Raw genomic sequence first — 19558 nt, forward strand, 5'->3', positions numbered from 1 at the left:
TCCCACACACCAAGGATTGGTACAGGTTCTGTCCTGTGTGGGACTTTTTGTACTGAAAAGCTTGAAGTAGCACTAAAACTTCCCACAGTCTGAGCAGTTATATGGCTTCTCTCCGGTATGAGATTTTTCATGCTGAGCAAGAGTTGATCTATAAACAAAGCTCTTCCCGCATACCAAGCATTTATATGGGTTCTCTCCAGTGTAGGATTTTTTTGTGTGCTAGAAGACCTGAATTATAAGTAAAACCTTTCCCACAGTCTGAGCATGTATATGGCTTCTCTCCAGTGTGAGAACTTTTATGTTGAAGAAGCACTGATCTAAAAGGAAACCTTTCCCCACACTCTGCACATTGATATGGCTTCTCTTTGTGGTAATACTGGTGCACTCTAAGACTTGACTCAGAACTAAGACCTTTCCCACAGTCTGAACATATATACAGCTTCCCTCCAGTATGAGATTTTTCATGTCGAACAAGATACGATTTAAATGCAAAGATTTTCCCGCACTCTGCACATTGATATTGCTTCTCTTCTTTGTGTGATTTTTTGTGTACTGAAAGGTCTGACGTAGAACTAAAGTTTTCCCCACAGTCTGAGCATATGTGGGCTCGTTGTATATGTCTTGAAAGGCAAACACTGGAACTTAAACTTCTCCCACACTGTGGGCATTTATGAGTTTTCTTTTTTCTCTGGACTGACTTTCTCTGTAAAGGACCAGAACTCTGCACCGAGTTTTCATCACACCCTCTTTCTGCTACTTCTGTCCCACCTGAGGTTGCTTCACTTAAACTTTGGTCCTCTAAGAGAGAACCTCTTCTCACTGGATCAGGTTGTTCACTGCTTTGTGTCCTAAACCAAGTGCTGCATCCTTCTTCTATCTCAGACGACGGGGAAGTCTCCTCTCTTTCTCCACCTGTGAGATCGCTATTCTCAGGTGTTCTCAAGTGAAGATTCTCTTTCTTGCTCACTTGTTCAACATCTGTTTGGGAAAAAGAAGAGAATCATAACTTGAATCAACCATGCTTCAGTTGGAATGAAACCTACAGTGATGGTTGCCAGACATCCTCCTCTTTCCATCAGTGGCCAGTCAGAGGCTGCTGTTGTTTAGGCCTGCATCTCATACTCAGAGACACATTTCCTTTGGGCATATAGATTTTATTTCATTATTACAGCTAGCAGACATCAATAGACATTTCCTTGATGAAGTTGTCTAGTCCTTCTTCAAAGCTATTTAAACTAATGTTCATGTCCCCATCTGGTGGCTGGAAATCCCCTAAGTCAATGATGCCGTTTGTGAGGAATTTCTGCCCAAACATAAGTGCACTATGAAATTATTTCAGAGTTCCGCAATGTGCATCACTTAGGGCTCATGAGGCCCTTAGGAACTTTCAACACACATTCTTTATGGTTTCATATGAGTTAGCATATGGGTCATCAGATACATAGAACTGATTTATCTTGACATCTCACTGCATACGATGGCATCATAGTGCAGATCAAAAAATCAGCACCATGGGGCCATGTATATATAGAGGGGACTTGTTTCATTTTTACACACCTGGGCAATGCCAGGTTTTCAAAAGCATTACAAACCTGAATGTGAGGGGGGGGGGGTTAAAACCACCACAAAATGGGGAATGCCAACTATGATAATCTAAATTCTTTAAAGATCATCGTTAGAAAATGGGGGGTGCCTAGAACCAAGACCTGGGAGACTACGAAAGCCCAGCATAACTGCAGAGTTGTTAGAAAGAAGCTGCAGTGACAACACGTGGGGAAGGAGAGACCAAAAGGACTGGGGAGGGAAAGCATCAGTGGGCCAATGAGGAATAGGTTTCCCCACCCCAAAAAATCTCACAGATCCTCACCTTCTATCGTAACATTATCAGACCGGCTTCTTTCCTCTCACACACTCCTCTAATCATTTCCACCTTTTCTGCCACAGAATAGCAAACAAAACACTTGTATCCCAGGTATTCAGGTCCCTGAATCCCTACCAGGTGAAGTGGCTTCTCCATCCCCTTCTTGGTTGGCTTCCATACTCCAGGTGTCTGATGTTGGATCCAGTTCTGTTGTAGAGGAATCGATTTAGGCACTTCCTCCAAGTATTGAGCCAACTGTAATAAAAGTATGTATATGAAGCCCAGACACGTTGCAAGGCTGGGCACGGAATTTATTCCTTAGATACAATAACATGTCAATCACCGGCTGCCCTTCCCATCCTGGGGGGTCACTTGAGAAGCAGCCAGGCAGCTCCAAGCAGCAACCCCAAACAGGCTCCAGGCCCACTTTTCATATTTTGACATATTTTCTTTGGACCTAGGAGCCAGCCACAAAGCTATGGAGCCCAGAGTCATCCATACCAAATACAGCTTCTTCCCTCTCTTATGTTAATGTTGCATCTAACTTATAAATGGGGTTACCAACTGGCCTAGGGAAAAACTGTACTGTCTCTTTACTATTATTTTATCGCATGGTGTTATTGCATGGTCAGAAAAAGCTTCAACAGTCAATTTCCACACATTAAGCCTCTATTAAAGGGACAGGAGATTTTTCTCTGCCCCCATTGGCAACCCAACCCCTAAATCCAGCACACTCTAAGAGGTAAGAACATCAGTGAGCTGTGGAAGGGAAGGGCCTTTACTGCTCTTTTCCTTCACATGTGTAACCTTTGCTGTAGTATAAGCACAGATTTTTCAAAAAAACCTTTCCCCGCACTTTGGGCAGTGCTGTGTTTTTTCTCCTGTGTAGGTTTCCTTCTTCGTACAAACACTACACCCCGCTGGCTCCATGTAGACAACACTCAATGTTTTCTCCCTACAAGGAGCGTTACTTTGGAATCTAGGCCTTTTACCAAACTGGAGGAAGAGATTTAACCTTACTCATGAGTAACTCAAAGTTTCTGAGTAGACATATATAGGGACTCTTCTGAAGAACAGGAAACGCTGTGGGAGGAGCAATCTGTCACCGCTAGCACAATAGCGCCACAATAATTTTTTCTGAAGAAACAGTAGTCTTTAACCTTCGGCAATAAACATCAAGTCTTGTGACCAAGGCTCCCTCTAAGCTGTGGAGTCCTGTGAGCAAAAATTCTACTTGGTGAGCTCCTGGCATTAAAGTTGTGAGCGAGCGATTTGGCTGCTGCATGAATTAGTTTGCTCTGGAGCCCTCCTTCCTGAGCTAAGACAAAAATCTGTGAGCCGGAGGCTAAAAAACTGTGAGCTAGCTCACACTAACTCAGCTTAGAGGGAACACTGCTTGTGACACCTTAAAGAGTGCAAAAACATCCTCCGTCAGCAGGTCAACAGAGGGAGAACTTCCTTTGGGTTTCTTATTTACAAGAATAAGCAAAATGCTTAATCTCATCTACATATTAAACATTTGCCAGTTCCTGGTGAGGCTGCAGTTGAATTCTCAGGCCATCCATTGTTGGCCAGACTTTCAACTGGAGATTTAGCTAATTTAATTAGGTGAGGTTTTTGTCTATTTCATTACTCTCCTGTTTGAGGATTGGTGTTTTATTTACCTTGAAGGCAACATCACATAGTCTTAGTATGCAAATACTATTGAGTCATTATTATTTGAGACTGCTAATCTGGGTGAGTTTTATAGCACTGTATTGTTTTGTATTGAATTTGAATTGTGTCCCACCCCTTTCTCAAAGTTATCTATCTCCAGTATGTCTCTATATAAAAATCCTTATCAAAATTTCAGTCAATACATATAACAGGGAATGCATGTTATCTGAAGCAATCAGGTGCATCAAGACTCATTCATCAAAAGGCTTCATCTCCACCATGCACCAAACTTTAATTTCACCCCTTTGACCCTCCCAGGTATGGATCTCCTTCTTAGCCCCAACAACTGGTTTCTCCCCTGAGTCCCAGAAATCCATCTTCATGCCTGCACTCACCTTCCCCTAGAAAATGTTGTGTTGCATTTCTCCTAAGGAAAAGACCAAGCCAGCCAGACCAGCAAAATTAGGATAAAGACAATCTTCCTGTGAAGGAGAGCACAGGTGGGCTGAAAGGCAAATTCCCTATTATGGGCTCTGGCCAATTAGGGCTCTGGGCATTTAACCCTTTCCAGCCTCTCCCAGGAAAAAGGCAGCAAGGGAGTCGCTACATCTGATAGGGACAGTTGGATCACTACCTTCCCCGCAGCCAAGAGGATCCCTGGCTTTGTTTTCAAAATGACAATCAGGATTTCAGTATATGAAGTTTTTTCACTTGAATGTCCGCCTGCCATGATGCAGAGCACCAAGATGGAGGTGTGGGTATGAGACTGAAGATGCAGCCCCCTCCGACAACACTGCTGAAGTGAAGTGCTGAAACCCCCCCCCGTGAACCCCCCCCCCCCCACTGGACCCAGCTCTGTCCTCTAAATCTGCATTTTTTCCATGGGGTTCTTTCTGATTGAACAGTGATGGGATGTCTCATAGAAGGCCAGAGACTTGCTCTTCATCGTTGTGTGTTCATCTTCAGGAAATGGGCTGTGACTCTGAGGTCTGACCAGGGTTGCCAACTGACTAGGGAATAAACCTAGCCTGACCTGCTCTTCTCCATTTGCCAAAGCTTGACATAAAGAAACTGGGAGGTTTGCTTGTTTAAATGCCACAGACATCGGCACAGCAGCCTCAGATTTGCATGGCTGCCCTTCTGGAATTGTTCACTGCGAAGGTCTCAGCTTCAGACTCTTAAGAGAGGAGCAGGGGCTGGCTGAAAAGCTGGTCACCTTATCCCGGTCTCAAATCATCCAATACAACCACGGGAGGCAGTTCAACAGGACCTCTGCTGCCCAAGTTCCACAAGGCTTTCGAAAGCTATTTCTGGTTCCACTCAGTATTTCTCATAGATGGAAAATCTAGAACAAGCAGGCAGATGTCAATTACTGTAGGGAAGCTTTTAAGGTATCTTACAGCACCTATCCACCTGCCTCGCAGAAGAAATCTGTAGATTCTGGACATGTTTGACAATGGAAGAATCCATGCTTTTATCATTGATGGGGTTTCACTGAAGCAAATTGGATCCTGGAAGAGCCACTTGAAAGGCAGCGTGGGGGGTGGAGTTGGGTGAAGCAGAGCCATCTGAGGAGGAGCGCAAAAGGCTGGGTCTTGTGGCCTTACTCCTGCCTTGTCATAAGGACAGCGCAGAATTGTACCCCAGCGACATGGGAGCCGGTCAGAGAGGTGCTTTGACTCAGCCAATATTTTCTACAAAAAGTTACGATTTGAGAGGGGGAGGTGGTTAGTCAGAAGTTAGCTTTCGAAAGTTGAGAGAGAAAGATTTGTCTAACAGGAGTGTGAATTAAAAAATTGAGTTGCTGTCAGACTGAGTTTTCCTTTCTTTGGGAGCGGAGGTATAGATGTGTTCCAGTAAACCATGCAGACTGTCCCAAGGTCTGTTCCTTGCACTCCCAGTTAAAAGGGTCACAGGCAGCAGGTTTTGGGAAGGACATTTCTCTCCCTCAGACCACAGGAATCCTCAGTGTGGTGATCATGGGCCCCATGGTGCCCACCAACATCTTTCCTGGTGCCCCCCAACTGTTTTTAGAAAGTTTGCAAAGCCATCAATGACTTCTGCCCTGCAAGGCTTCTGATAAACTGTGCAGATTTTTTAAAATGTCACTTTGGCAGCAGCTGCCATCACTTCGGAGGAATCTCCACTGTATGACTGAAGGTAAGCCATGGCAGTCATTTTCTGCCTGGCTCCTCCTCCCCTGGCAGCCATTTTGCAGGAGCCGTTTTGTGCCTGCACCCACCACACTGTTAGAATTCCAGTGCTGCCCACAGGTTTGAACTGGTTGAGGACCCCTGATCTATTGAATTAGATGAAGCACCCATGCCAATGCCAAAAATTGGCTTTACTCCACCTAGGAGAACATATGTCTCAGCAGTCTGCTCTTCATGAGTTGGTTTTACCTCAGCCGCCTCTCCCTGCCTGTCCTTCCTTCAGGAACCTTTTCCATCATTCATCTTTAGAAAAGCATGGATGATTCCAGTATTAAAGATCTCTGAACTCTACATGGTTTCTTCCTGAGTTATTGGAAGCAAGGCAGGCTGCGCTATAGCTACAGATGTTCCATACAAAACCTGCGTGTTCTAGAATTTCCATCTACGAGAAATATTATATAGAACCAGGGCTATTTTGGGGCAGGAACGCACCGGAACAGAGTTCCGGCTGGCTCCCAAGTTGGCCACACCCAGCAGGAACTCATTAGCATAACAGGCCACACCCAACAGCAGAAACTCATTAGGATTGGCTACGTTAGGGGTGTGTGGCCTAACATGCAAAGAAATTCCTGCTACAAAAAAGCCCTGGGTTTTGACAACAAAGAAGGTAAACAGAATAAGAAGCAAAAGGTGGGTGTGGCTGGATGACCACACTTCTGGTAACATGGGGGTGCGACCTAATATGCTAATGAGCTGCGTTGTCAGGGGTGTGGCCTAATATGCTTATGGGTTTCTGCTGTTGGGTGTGGTCTATTATGCTAATGAGTTCCTGCTGGACATTTCTACAAAAAGAGCCCGAACCATTAACTGCTTTTGAAAGCTTTGTGGAGCTTACCAGAGTTCCTGTTGCCCTGCCTTCCATTGATGTGTGGAACATTTTGAGTTATTTATTTCTTTATTTTGTTTGACTTCTATCCTGCCCTCCCCACATAGCAGGCTCAGGGTGGGTTACATGAAATTTGGTAAAACTATATAGTATACAAAATAAACACAGTTAAAACACCAATAAAATACAACGACATCCTTCATCTGGTGCAAGTTGTTGTTAAAATTAAGGCCTCATAGATGCCATCTGTGGTATGCAGTTCTGGCCCACTGAGGAGAGGCCCGGTAAAGAGGGAGAGAGGGCCGTCCCCTTAGTTAAAAGCCTTGCAGAAAAGCTCCATCTTGCAGGCCCTGTGGAACTGTAAAAGGTCCCACAGAGCCCTGATCTCCTATGGGAGCTCATTGCACCAGGTAGGGGCCAGGGCTGAAAAGGCTTTTGCCTAGGGGGTGTGCAAAAAAAAAAAAAGCCAGTATTTTTCAGCTTCTGGTAAGTCAGACCCAAAAAATATCAGTAAATGCCAAATTCCCCCAGTCCAATACCAGAAAGGAATTCAGATTGGGGAAGTATTTGGTATTGCTGAATATATTCGGGGCTGATTTACACCACCAGAGGGAAAGGAGGCATGTTAAAATGTCTTCTTTCCCTCTGGTAGCCCCTACAGATTTCCCTGTCAATTTCACTCCCCGCTAATCAGCTGAGAGTGAAATTGACATGTCCTGGCTGGAGAAGGGCAGGCAGAGAACCCAGGCTTGTCTAAATTGCCTTTCTTCCCCTCCCCGATCTTGGGAAGGGAAAGAAAGGCATTTAAACCCAACAGCTGACTGGTGGCTCAGGCTGTTAGGTTTAATTGAATTCTTTTTTTTTTTTTTTTGGTATTGCAAAAAGACCCCAAAAAAGATGGATAATATTGGCTTTTTGGGGTTCAGCTATACCATTAACCAAATACAGATCTCTGGTCTGTATTTGGCTTATATGATACCAAAAAAATACCTTGTCGGTATTTTTCAGTTATCATTTTGGTTTGGCTACAGCTGAATGCACACACCTACTTTTGCCCTGCAAGTTAGGGCTAAGGTTGCTCATTTTTCAACTACCCCTAAGCTCCTGCTCTGAAAAAAAAACTATTTCATGTGGAGACATCAGGAGCTGACAATTCCAGAGAGGCCATACTGTAATTCAAAAAGAAAAACTACAGTGAAAGAAAAAACCAGAATTAAAACCATTTATTTAGCTTTAAAAAGAGTTGGTCCACATCTCCACTCTACGCAGTACCTTGTCCTGAAACAAACAACCACTCCCATTTTCCAAAGTGCAAGGTGCCAGCCCTTCAGCACAAAACATAATGAAGATAAAAATGAACACAATTTTTTTTAAAAAGTCTCATCAAAAACATGAAATCATATTCCTCTTACAGACCTGAGTAATGCATTGCAATTTTTGAAGAGTATACTTAAAAATGTGAATGCTCCGATGCAATGGAAGCCTGCTAAAGCAATCCCTAATGACAGAAGTTCTGAAAGTTCCCTCAGAAAGTTCCACTCCCAACCAGACAAAGGTAGTCCTTCTGTACATGGATTTTTCAACTATGGGGCTAGATAACTCATGAGTCTTCAGGTGGGAACTTTTGTAGCTGACACTTTCCCCTCATGCTAAGCCTGTGTAACCTTTGCTGTAGAATAAGCACAGATTTTGAACAAACCATTCCCCACTCTTTGGGCAGTACTGTGATTCTTCTTCTGTTTGGGTTTCCTTCTGCCTACAAACACTAGTTAGTTTCAGGTTCCTTGTGCCACCTTCCATATGTACACTCTGGCATGTTTTTTTCTTGTGGATTTTAAGGCTGCCTTCCCAGAAAAAAATCTTTCCACACTTTGAGCGCCTGTATGGTTCCTTATCCCTATGAAATTCTCTGTGTACAAGATACTGGTAGTGCCAACGGAAGGTTCTTTGGGATTGCAAGCAGTAGTCGGAATTCTTTCGTGTGTATGGTTTCTTGTGTAGTAGAAGTTCAGTTGCTTGATGGAAGGATTTCTCACACTGCAAGCATGTATGTGGTCTCTCTCAAGTGTGCACTAACTTGTTGCATAATGAGATCTGATTTCTGACTAAAGCTTTCCCCACATTTAGAGCATTAATATGGTTTCTGTTCTGTATGAGATCTTTCATGTTTAATAAGGCTTGATTGTAAACCATAGCTTTTCCCACACTCTGGGCATTGATAAGGCTTCTCTCCTGTGTGCAGTCTTCTGTGTTGAACAAGATACCATTTGAATATAAAGCTTTTACCACACACTACACACTGATGTGGCTTCTCTCCTATATGCAATTTTTTGTGTACTAAAAGGCTTGAAATAGTACTAAAACTCTTCCCACAGTCTGAGCATAGATATGGCTTTTCTCCTGTATGAGATCTTTCATGTTCAACAAACCTTGATCTTGAAAAAAAGCTTTTCTCACACACCGGACATTTGTGCATCTTCTCTCCTGTGTGGGATTTTTTGTGTATTGAAAGGCTTGAATTAGAACTAAAACTTTTCCCACAGTCTGAGCATTTATACAGCTTTTCTCCAGTATGTGATTTTTCATGTTGAACAAGCCATGATCTATAAACAAAGCTCCTCCCACACACCAAGCACTTATATGGGTTCTCTCCTTTGTGTACTGAAAGGTTTGAATTAGAACTAAAACTTTTCCCACAGTCTGAGCATTTATATGGTTTCTCTCCTGTATGAGAGCTTCCATGTTGAAGAAGGCCAGCTCTAAACCTAAAGGTTTTCCCACACTCTGAGCATTTATAAGGCTTCTCTCCTGTGTGAACTCTTCTATGTTGAAGAAGATTCCATTTGAACTTAAAACTTTTCCCACACTCTGTGCACTGATGTGGATTATCTCCTGTGTGGGATGATTTACGTACCAAAACATTTGAATTACTACTAAAACGTTGCCCAGGTTTCGAGCACTTATAGGGCTTTGCTCCAGTATGGAATTTTTCATGTTGAACCAGCCCTGATCTAAAAGCAAACCTTTCCCCACATACCAAGCATTTATACGGCTTCTCTCCTGTGTGGGATCGTTTGTGTTCTGAAAGGTGGGAACTACTAATAAAACTTTCCCCACACATGGAGCATTTATATGGCTTCTCTCCAGTGTGAATTCTTTTGTGTACTGTAAAGGAGTAGAGTGTACTAAAACTTTTCATACACTGCGAGCATTCATATGGCTTTGCTCCTGTATGGGATCGTTCATGTTCTGAAAGCCTGGAACTATTAACAAAACCTTTCCCACATACTAAGCATGTATACGGATTATTTTCTGAATGGGATCTGATATGTGCAAAGCAGTAAGCTTTAAAAGCAAATCTTTTCCCACATTCTAAGCATTGATATGGTTTCTGTCCTGTGTGAGACTGTTTGTGGACTAAAAGGCTGGAATTGGAAGTAAAACGCTTCCCACACTCTGAGCACTGATATGACCTCTCTCCTGTGTGGGATTGTTGATGTCTTGAAAGGTTGAACTTGGTCTTAAAACTTTCCCCACACTCTGAGCATTGATATGGCTTCTCTCCTTTGTGGGACTGTTGGTGTTTTGAAAGGCTGAACGTTGTACGAAAACTTTCCCCACACTCTGAGCATTTGTGCGGCTTCTGTCCTCCGTGGATCCGTCGATGTCTTGCAAGGTTCGAACTGTTACTTAAACGTTTCCCACAGTGTGAGCAGATGTAAGTTTTCTTCTTTTTCTGGACTGGCAGCCTCTTGGGAAGGTCAGAGCTCTCCCCGTCCCTTCCTCCGCCATCTCTGTCCCTCATTTCGCCCCCACAGGCAGTTGCTTCACTTAAGACTTGGTCAGCTAAAGGGGCGTCTTCTCTCATGGGATTGAGCTGTATAACCGTTTCTCGTTCCTGTTGCCTTCCACAGGCTTCTCTCCCACGGGAGGTTGCTTCACTTAAGGCCTGGGCAGCCAAGAAAGCATCCTTTCTCATTGGATTGAGCTTTATAACACTTTCTCGTTCTTGTCGACTTCCACAGGCTTCCTCATTCTCATGTTGCTGGGGAATCATGGCTCTTGGTTCACCTGCTGGTGCCTCATTGAGATTGCTTTTCTCAGGTCCTTCCAGTGGGAGATTCTCCTGCTCACTGACGCGCTGAACATCTGCTTCAGGAAACAAGAATGAGAATTGCAACTTGAATCAACCCAAGTTCTACTTTGAATTAAACAGACTCATGCTGGGTTTTACCGTGTATCATTTTGGGTACACAATGTCTAGGTCTGGCAGATGGCTAGTTTTGACAGAAGATAGTCAGTCCAGCGGCCCCTCTATCATAGCATCCTATTTCCATCAGTGCCCCCCAGAGGTTTTTGAGAATCTCAAAAGAAGAAGAATTCCTTTTCTCTTGTCTGTTTCAGGATCTAGTATTCAGAAACACACTGCCTCTTTAAAAGGAGGCTTCATTATGCAATTATGGCTAACTACCACTGATGGACAAGCCCTCCATGGAATTGTCTAATGTTTGAAAAAAGCAAAGAACATTTTTCAGGACTGGACATTCCCTGTTTGAACGGCTGCCTTCAGGCAGAAGATATAGGACAATTAAAGGACAAATAGATTAAAAATAGTTTTTATTCGAGAGCTATGATTGCCTTAAATGCTGTATGAAATTGGAATTTGGGTGACATTGGTGGTTTTAAGTTGTTATGTGAACCTTAAGGGAGTTATGGGACAGTAGTGAATGGTGTGTGAGTGTATATGAATATTGTTGTTGTTGTTTTTTTTAGAATTTATTTATACTTTTTCCAACAGACAAACAAAAAAAAATAAAGATCCGAATACATTCTTATTGTACAAATCAGTTTTGGAGTGTTCATTATACATTTTTTTCAAACCATTTATACACTTTAAACCATCTTTTCTTATAAACGTTATCGTCTCTTTCTGCTAATATCATATTTAATCTGTCCATTTCTGCTATTTTGAATATTTTTTCCATTATTTCTTCTTTTTTAGGTAGTAAATCTGATTTCCATTTTTTCGCTATTAGAATTCTGCTTAGCGTGAGGATATATATAACACAATACATTCATCATCCTTGTTTATTATATCAGGCAAAATATTAAGCAGGTAACTTTCCGGGTTAAGCTGCAAATCTATTCCTACAATTTCTTTTATCAGATATTTTACCATTTTCCAAAATTTTACTATTTTGTCGCACCTCCACCATATATGATAGTATGTTCCTACGTTATTATTACATCTCCAACATATATTCGAGACATTTTTATAACATTTCGCTATTTTATCCGGTGACCAGTGCCACCTGTAAAACATTTTTAAAATATTCTCTTTATAAGGTGTGGCTCTTACTATTTTTTTCGTTTCCCACATTTTTTCCCATTCTTGCATATTTATTATGTGGCCTATATTTTGTTCCCAGGTTTTCATGCAGGTGTGTATATGAATATTGTTGTAGATCACCAGAATGATTGCATCTTTAATTTTGTTGTGTTGCTGTCCTCAACCAAATGCCTGCCAGAACATCTTTGCCTTACAGGCCCTACCTTACAAAGCCCTGGGGCAGCTGCATTACACACCATCTGCCTGGGACTAATATGAAGGAGGGTTTAGCAGGTTCTTGGTAAGTTGCCACCTGTTTTCCTCATGGCTTCATACAAGCTAGTGGGTGGGTCATCAAGTACGCAGCTCTGACTTATCTTCACATCTGACTCTTAACCCTGGCACTATATTCTGAATCAAAAAGTTCTCAACATCGGGGTAGGGCGGGATACAAATCTAAAGATAAATAAATAAATAAAAATAAATTTATTTACTCAGTTTATACCCCGCCTTCCCCACGAACAGGTACATATACAGGAGATTTTTCTTCTTCTTTACACCTATAGTAAGTGCAGTTTTAAGGGAAAATCACAACAATGAGGGGATTTAAAATCTCCCAAACGTGAGGGTCCAGATCACATCAACACTAGGGTTGCCAGGTCTGGGTTGGAAAATACCTGGAGACTTTGGGGGTGGAGCCAGGAGAGGGTGGGGTTTGGGGAGGGGAGGGGCCTCAGCATGGCACAGTGCCACAGAGTCCACCCTTCAAAGCAGCCATTTTCTCCAGGGGAGCTGATCTCTGCCAGCTGGAGATAAGTTGTAAAAGCAGGAGATCCCCAGGGCTTTACTGGAAGCTCGTAACCCTAACCAACACACAAAACAAATTCTAGGGTGAAGAAATCCACTCAGAAGATGACATGAATGCTCAAGGCCTATTTCCAGTCACCTGCAGGGAGTCCACCATGTTTGTCTTTCTCCCTTAGGATGAGATGGCGTTCTCTTGTCAAAAGTGTAAGCTGAGAGGGCTCTTAGAAGAGGAGATTCAGAGCCTGGAGGAAAGGATTGCCACCCTTCATGAGATCAAGGAAGGGGAGGGTTTCATTAGCAGAAGCCATGAGGCCCTGCGTAGGGGTGGGGAGACTAGTCAAAGGCCGAATCTACACACGCAGTTTAGAATCAGCTTGGTGCCGCTGTTATCTCATGTGATTTAGAACTGCTGTGCCTCTGCTTTCAAGTTAGCATTAGGGGAGCTGTCCACTTTGTCTTTTATTCAGTTATCTAATCACAATCTATTGTTCATCTCTAGATGGCCCCTGGGGGTTACTGGAGTGTTCTGGGACTGGAATGAGAGGCCCCACAGTGGAATGGTAGCCCCTGGGGTTAGCAGGAGTATTCTGGGACTGGAATAACCGACTCCAGAGTGGCATGACAGCCCAGGGGGTAGGAGATGTGTCCTGGGACTGTAATGATAGGCCTGGCATTCCAGTTCCAGGATACTCCTCTTACTCCAAGGGGATGTCATTCCACCATTGGGCCTGTCATTCCACTCCCAGAACACAACTGCTACCCCGAGGGGCTGTCATTCCACTCTGGGGCCTGTTATTCCAGTCTCAGAACACTGCTGCTACCCCCCAGGGGCTGTCATTCCACTCTGGGGCCTGTCATTCCACTTCCAGAACACTGCTGCTACCCCCAGGGGCTGTCATTCCACTCTGGGGCCTGTCATTCCAGTTCCAGAATACCCCCAGAGGCTGTCATTCCACTCTGGGGCCTGTCATTCCAGTTCCAGAACACTCCTGCTACCCCCAGGGGCTGTCATTCCACTCCATGGTCTCTTATTCCAGTTCCAGAACACTCCTGCTACCCCCAGGGGCTGTCATTCCATTCCCAGAACACTTCTGTTACTCCTAGGGTCTGTCATTCTTACCCCTGTGAACTTAAAAATGAGAAACGCCATGACTACAAGGCAGAAATTGCAACTTTTTGAGCCAAATGCAAGCTCTTACTCGAAAAAGCTGCTGACTGTGCATTGCCCAGTCATATTCAGTGATTATAAATTTAATAAACAGATAAATTTCAAATAAAAAATTTTGAGGACTGGTACATAGCGATGAGTAAAAGCAGCCATGCAGGAGTCAAACCAACAATGCCCTGATTTACAGGGCAGGAATTTACCCACTGAGCTAAACACAAGGTCTTGTGTTTTACTGCTGAGTGTGCCTCCTACAGCTCGAAGTAAATTCCCCCCCCCCCATGAACTTAAAATGTAAAAGGGGTCAAGAAATAAAAGCTTCAAAACAAAATAAAAATTTTAAAAATTATTTTGGGGGCTAGCTAGTAAAAAGAGAAAAGAGTACTGTTGGAATCGAACCACGAGTTACCGCCTAGTTTTTTGTGCACCACCTGTTGGAATTATTTAAGAATTAGCGGAGCAATGGCTCAAAAATGTCTGCATTAGGCTGACAGCGCAACGAAACCAGAAAGGAGGGGTTAGAGCAGCAAAGAACAGCATTCATTTAAACCAGTGCGGAGCGGCTATGACAATAGAGTCACTACCAGAGGGTGGGAAACATATGCAGACACTGATTTTTATACTGGGGCACTGCCAGCATGAAACCGGATGCAAATGTAGACAGTTTGTTGGGGGACAGGAGCAAAAATGACAGGAAACCGGCAAGAAACACATCTGTGGATTCGACCAAAGAGACAGTACGGTGGTTGACTTCCCTAACGAGCCTCCGCAGAGTGCTACAGTATGAACCTGAAGGTGTCGAGCAAGACAGCTTTTTTAGGAGATTATGTGTGGGACAGAGCAGGTAGAGAAAGAAGTCCTTTTCTCCCTTTCTCACAAATACAAGAACTCGTGGGCACTCCATGAAATTACTGAGCAGTTGGGTTAGAACAGATAAAAGGAAGTACTTCTTCACCCAAAGAGTGATTAACACATGGAATTCACTGCCACAGGAGGTGGCGGCGGCTACAAGCATGGACGGCTTCAAGGGGGAATTGGATAAACATATGGAGCAGAGGTCTATCAGTGGCTATTAGCCACAGAGTGTAGATAGGGACTCTCGGTCTGGGGCAAGTGGTGCTCTGTCATCTTGGTGCTTGGGTGGGGGGTCAACAGTGGGAGGGTTTGTAATGTCCTGGCCCCACTGGTGGACCTCCTGATGGCACCTGGTATTTCTGGCCACTGTGTGATACAGAATGTTGGACTGGATGGGCCTTTGGCCTGATCCAACATTAGCTTCTCTTATGTTCTTATGTACAGCATTCAGTGCCATTGGACCTCAGGAATCAATTCCAGGCCCTTGTGGTGGCAACAGAGATGGAAACACTGGCAGAAGAAGAATGTCAACGACATGGAAGACCGTGAGGAGAGCATGGACAAGGGTGTCCGGGGGGGGGGAGTGCTTGCCCCCTCTGGAATCCTAATGTTGGTATTTCTTTAATTTACTTTTCATCTAAGTCCGTTTAGCCTTGACCAGGATCAGGGCTTTCTCTGCCCTGGCCCCGACCTGGTGGAACATGCTCCCGCGTGAGATCAGGGCCCCGCAGGACATGCTATCATTCCACAGGGCCTGTAAAACGGAGCTGTTCCCTCAGGCCTTCGGTTGAGGTGGCAGGCACCCAGTAAAAAAGTCGGCCTCCCCTGCTGAAGACACCACTTCCATGCAGCCCAGATTAAACCAATTTAGAGTCCAGCGGCACCAGTATCAGAGACTGTGCAATAACTGGTGTGATCTGTTTTTATGTTCTCTGTTTTAATGTTTTAATTAACTATGTACGATTGTGAGGTTTTTTGTGATGCCGAATGGCCTAATTGTTTGTTGTGATCCACCCTGAGCCCGTTCGCGGGGAGGGCAGAATAGAAATTTGAAAAACAGATAAATAAATAAATAAACACACACACGTACACACTCCAACTACGCAGAAAGAAGCCCTGATAGGGTGATCTCTGAGACCACTCTTGATGAGAGGATAGTAGGCTCCAGCTTTGCGATCGGGTCTCCCTGAACTTTCATTCAGAGCTGAGAGGACCAGCAGGCAGCTTAGCCCTGTTTGAACGCTGCTGCTGTTTCTGCCAGTTTCACAAGACATAGACACCCTATAAATACTACAGTTACTCAGTCTGGTGCCAGTTTAGTGTAGTGAGTGCGGACTCTAATCTGGGAGAACCAGGTTTGATTCCCCACTCCTCCACAGGCAGCTGCTGGCGTGACCTTGGGACAGTCACACACTGCCATAAAATCCGACAATCAATCAAAGTGAAAGTGGCATGCAATGCAGAGGGGAATTTCTGCTCCAGCATGGATTTGGTAAAACAACGGAGCAAATGCTAGATGCAGAATGGACCCAAGAGGCTGAAGGGATCACTAGCGTGTTCTGATAACACAAATACTGGCCCCAGCCCTCATGGGCAATGTTCCCTCTAAGCTGAGTTAGTGTGAGCTAGCTCACAGTTTTTTAGCCTCCGGCTCACACATTTTTGCCTCAGCTCAGGAAGGAGAGGGCTCCAGAGCAAACTAATTTATGCAGCAGCCAAATAGCTCGCTCACAACTTTAATGCCAGTAGCTCACAAAGTATAATTTTTGCTCACAAGACTCCACAGCTTAGAGGGAGCTGGCAACCAGAGCCGGGAGGGGGGGTTGGGAGCCAATGAGACTTCCCTCCTCCATAAATCTTACAAGTTACTGCCTTCTTTAGCAGTATTATCAGACTGGATTCTTTTTCCTGAGTCCCTTCCCTAACCAGTTCTAACTTTTTTCTGCCACAGACTAGCGGAAAGAACTGTTCAATTCCTGGTAGCAGCCTCTCATCTTATTATTTATGTATTGAAAACATTTTACGCAGGGCTCTTTTTGTAGCAGGAACTCCTTTGCATACTAGGCGACACACCCCTAATGTAGCCAATCCTCCCAAGAGCTTACAGAGCTCTTCTTACAGGGGCCACTGTAAGCTCCCGGAGGATTGGCTACATTCGGGGTGTGTCGCCTAATATGCAAAGGAGTTCCTGCTACAAAAAGAGCCCTGATTTTATGCCTTATTTCCACCCAATTCAGGGCCCTCAAGGTTGCAAACATTCAAACAAAACATTGGCTGATTTCGCACTAGAGCTGCCTCACTGTTGCGCCACCTTTTGCCCCGGTTTTATTGGTCAATTTCACACCTGAAGCTGCGTGACTGATTTTGACCTGCGGCTTCGCCCGATTTCCTCCGCAGTTTCGTTAATCCTCAAAAAACAGGATCACGAAACTGCGGGGCAAATCGGGCGAAGCCGCGGGTCAAAATCAGCTGCACGAGTTCGGGTGTGAAATTGACCAATAGAACCGGGGGCAGCGAGGCAGCTCTAGTGCGAAATCAGCCATTAACGAGACATTAAAAGCCATTTAAAATGCAAATATATCTATAAAATGCCTGAATATTTAATTCAGGTGCACGAATGCTTACCCAATGATCTGGCTTCTCCATCACCCTTTTGCTGAGCTTCTGTATTCAGGGGGCATCCAGCTTTGCAGGGAGGTGGGTCACTAGGTACCTTCCCCAACTCTCCAAGCGCCTGAAAGAGATGTGTGTCACACTGGGACCAATTAGAGGGCTGGGGAAGAGATTTATTTTATAGATTCATTCAGCTATTGCATACTGCAACCCCCCTCCCCAACTCAATACCCTATTCTAGTGCAATCTCGAAAGAAGGAAGGAGGACTGGGAGATGACGTTGGAGAAGACCAGACATGACCAAATAGGCTCTCCAAGCCCACTAAGGTTACCAACTCCAGGTAGGGAATTTCCTGGAGATTTCAGGATGGACCCTGGAGAGAGTGAGATTTGTGGACGGGAGGGACCTCAGTGGAGTCTAATGCCATAGAGCCCGCCCATCCAAAGCAGCCATTTTCTTTGGGGGAACTGATCTGTCGTCTGGAGATCAGCTGTGATTCCGGTAGATCTGGTAGAGAGCCAGTTCAGTGTAGTGGTTAGAAGCAGTGGAGTCCAATTTGGGAGAGCTGGGGTTGATTCCCCACGCCTCCACATGTAGCTGCTGGTGTGACCTTGGGTCAGTCACAATTTTTTTCAGAGCTGTCCTTGGAAAAGAGCAGTTTCTGTCAGAGCTCTCTCAGCCCCACCGACCTCACAGGGTATCTGTTGTGGGGAGGGGAAGGAAAAGGAGATTGTAAGCCGCTCTGAGTCCTTCGGGTGGTGAAGGGTGGGCTACAAATCCAGGGCGATTTCTCACTAGAGCTGCCTTGCAGCACAGTGCCGTTTGTCTCGACACAAACATGTCGATTTCACACCTGAGGCTGCAGGGCTGCATTTGACTGGGGCTTCGCCCGATTTCCTCTGCAGTTTCATGATCCTCAAAAACCAGGATCACGAAACTGCGGAGGAAATCGGGCGAAGCCCCGAGTCAAAATGCAGCCCCGGAGCTTCGGGTGTGAAATTGACATGTTTGTGTTGAGGCAATGCGAGGCAGCTCTAGTGAGAAATCGCCCCCAATCTCATCTTCTTCTAGATCTTCAGGCCTCACTTGGAGGCTGGCAGCCCTCAGGGCTCATTTTTCTGTGCTCAGAGGGATGGGCTAACCTCAGCATCTTACCTCAGAGATGAAAATGTCTGCTTGCTTTAAAGAAAAAGAACCCTATCTTACTTCCCAGAATGTGTCCTTCAGTAGTTAATAACTTCAATAACTAAATGAAATCTCCACCTTCAGAGGTTTCTGCAGGCCAGATGTTGGAACAACAATAAAGAAATGATTGTTGCTTTCTTGTAGGACTCCTGGAAACCTCTGGTCTAGGTTTGCCAACAACCTGGAGGGAAAAAATGTCCTGTGACTTTAATAGAGGATTAATGGCATGTTGACTACGAGGTGAGGTTATTCACCTCCAGCTTCAGGTGTCCATTTCCAAACATTAAAAGCCTCTATTAAAGGGCAAGGGCCTTTTTTTCCTCTAGTCCATTAGCAACTGTACTCCACACAGCAAGAATATAATCCCAAACACAATCACCAGAATCCTTCTCAGGCTTATTCAGTGGAGCTTACTGCCAGAAATTCCAAGGGTTACTCTGTGAATCATCTGGGAGGAAAGGGGGCTCCTTAGTACAAGGATCTCCAACGCGGTGCCCGTAGGCACCATTGCGCCCACTGACACCTTTCCTGGTGGCTGCCAGCTTTTTTTTTTTTTTTTTTTTAAGAAAATGGTTTGGGTCTGGTAGGGCTATTCCCCAGCAAGGCTGCTGACTGGCCATTAGAGATCCGATTGGCTTTGCAAATTTTAAAAAGTGTTGTTTGAGCAGCAGCAGCTGCTACCGCAGCACAAAGATCTTTACTGTGGGGCGGCAAGAAAGTTGCAGCAGCCATTTTGTGGTTGGCTCCGCTTCCTACAGCAGCCATTTTGTGCTCACTACGCTGTGTCAGAAGTCCAAAGGCACCCCACAAACTCAAAAAGGTCAGGGACCCCTGCTTTAGCCAAACAACCCCGCCCTTCACTCGGAGTCTCAGAGAGCGGCTTACAAACTCCTTTCCCTTCCCCTCCCCACAACAGACACCCTGTGGGGTAGGTGGGGCTGAGAGAGCTCTGACAGAAACTGCTCTTTTTCAAGAACAGCTCTTATCAGAACTATGGCTTGCCCAAGGTCATCCAGCCAGGTGCAAGTGGAGGAGTGGGGAATCAAA

General features: G+C 44.8%; 1 pseudogene; it reads right to left on the bottom strand.

Annotated features, from left to right (window-relative positions):
• Positions 1–72: 72 nt before the first annotated feature.
• Positions 73–19558, bottom strand: part of LOC107113566 — a 28475-nt pseudogene continuing 8989 nt past the window's right edge.

Source organism: Gekko japonicus, unplaced genomic scaffold, assembly GCF_001447785.1.
Source record: "Gekko japonicus isolate JY-2015 unplaced genomic scaffold, Gekko_japonicus_V1.1 scaffold2934, whole genome shotgun sequence".
In the NCBI taxonomy this organism is placed as follows: Eukaryota; Metazoa; Chordata; class Lepidosauria; order Squamata; family Gekkonidae; genus Gekko; species Gekko japonicus.